Source organism: Sinocyclocheilus grahami, unplaced genomic scaffold, assembly GCF_001515645.1.
Source record: "Sinocyclocheilus grahami isolate Dianchi unplaced genomic scaffold, SAMN03320097.WGS_v1.1 scaffold17623.1, whole genome shotgun sequence".
Taxonomy (NCBI): Eukaryota; Metazoa; Chordata; class Actinopteri; order Cypriniformes; family Cyprinidae; genus Sinocyclocheilus; species Sinocyclocheilus grahami.
The window spans coordinates 1-1,965 of NW_015516703.1; the positions used below are offsets into that span (position 1 = coordinate 1).

The 1,965-nt window shown below is 38.2% G+C and overlaps 1 pseudogene; it reads left to right on the forward strand.

Annotated features, from left to right (window-relative positions):
- The first annotated feature begins 253 nt into the window (after positions 1–253).
- LOC107579469 (neuralized-like protein 2) lies at positions 254–1,488 on the forward strand (annotated as a pseudogene).
- Positions 1,489–1,965: the final 477 nt, after the last annotated feature.

The window sequence follows — 1,965 nt, forward strand, 5'->3', positions numbered from 1 at the left end:
GGAGAATCTGGGGGGGCATTGCCCCCCCTAGACCCGGCCCTGCTTATGAGGACCATTCAGTATTTTTTATTTTTTTTAATGAACATGATCTACAAGAAACAGTGGATAGTGAATTGTCAATGAGCAGTTCTTGTCTGAAGGCTAAAACTCCTCACAGTCATTACTCTTCACTCACCATATCTGTCAGCTATTTAAAACCACAAACGACACATGCAGAAGGTCAAAAATAGTCAGTCCTTCAGGACTAGAAACTTCCCAAGCCACAAGGGTACCATGGTAGAGGTATCGTTTAAAAAGATCATGCTTTTAACAAGGATTATCCCCAGAGAAGAGGACAGTAAACACTGAGGACAATATAAATATTTTGAGTGAGTGAGTTTTTAGTTTTTATTCTTTGTCCATTTGTTTTACAGGCTAAAAAAACATTCAAGCTTGAGTTATTACAAAGTTATGTATCTTATTTTATTGAACTTGTAGAAAACTGTCAAAATGGCAGCGGTTTTGGGTCAGTTTATGGAATTCCATTCAGTTCATGGGACAAATGTGAAACTGGACCCCTCGAGGACTCAAGCCACCCGAGTAGAAAGTTTTGCAAATGGCATCTACTTCAGTAAAGACCCTTTAAGCCCTGGAGAGATCTTCCTAGTGGAGATTGAAGAGAAAGAATTGGGTTGGTGTGGTCATTTAAGGATTGGACTTACTGCCCACGACCCTCGAACACTGGAAACTGTGCCAGAATACTCTCTGCCTGATCTAGTGAAAATTGGAGACAGCTGGGTATTTGCAATAACAAGAAATCATAATAAAGTCATTGAAGAAGAAGTAGAAGGTTGTGAACAGCCAAATGTTGGTGATGAGGCAGAAAACAAGCCTAAAACATTTTTCACAGACACTCACCTGTATATAGAAAACATAGGCATACCCAGAGACAAGTTGGTGGGACGCAGTCGACCCGGGAGATTCAGTCACATCCTGGACGATCTGTACAAAACCAACGCTCTACCCCCCCACTGCCCGTCGCAGTCGGATAGGGGTTGTCTATGTACCTAAGGGACAAGGGTATGCCGACATGCACATTATCGTCAATGGTGAAGACATGGGAGCCTCTGCCAAGAGGATCCCCACCAATAAGCCGCTGTATGCTGTTGTGGATGTATTTGCAGCTACTAAATGTGTTCGGATTGTCCAGGTGGAATATGGATGTAAGTTTGAGTTTATAACTTGCTAATATGCTTTGATATGATTATATGACCCACATTGTAACAGACAGACTATAATGATCCCTCTCTTTTGCTCCTGTGTTTTAGTTGCCTCAATGCAGACACTCTGCCGAAAGACAATTCAGAAACACATCATTCACAGAATGGCTTTGGACTGGTTGGAACTTCCGGAGTTACTTAAACACTATTGCAAATATTAGTGAGCATAACCTATTAAACATCTGAGCAGCAAAGATCTTTAAGACTCCTGTGGCTGGAATATTTTTTGTTCTTCTCCCACCTTTTCAACCAAAAAAAAGGTTTGTAGCACTTACAATGTTGCTAAAACTTGCTAATCTTATTACGTGAATCTTATATTCTGATACTGTGATCTTTCAGTGAGCCATAAATGCATATTAGCCCTGTAAAGCCTGGCATATTAAATAATAGTCAAAAGAAATGTTTATTACAGTTTAGAACCTTAGATTGAACCTTTAGATAAAATCTTTTTAAAAAAAACTTTAAAAGTTTGTGTTGTATGTTTTATATTTGTATTTGATACATCAGGCTTTTATGGCATATATTGATATAGTAAGAAAATGGAGCTCATACTCGAGGAGGAGAAAAAACACTTAATTTTATTACAAATAATAAAAAATAGTCCAATTTGCTGCAGGTACTGATATTTATAATGCCAAAAATAAGATGCAAATTCTGATAGCTTGTAATGTAAATCACTGAGATCTTAATAAAGTACTTAATTAAA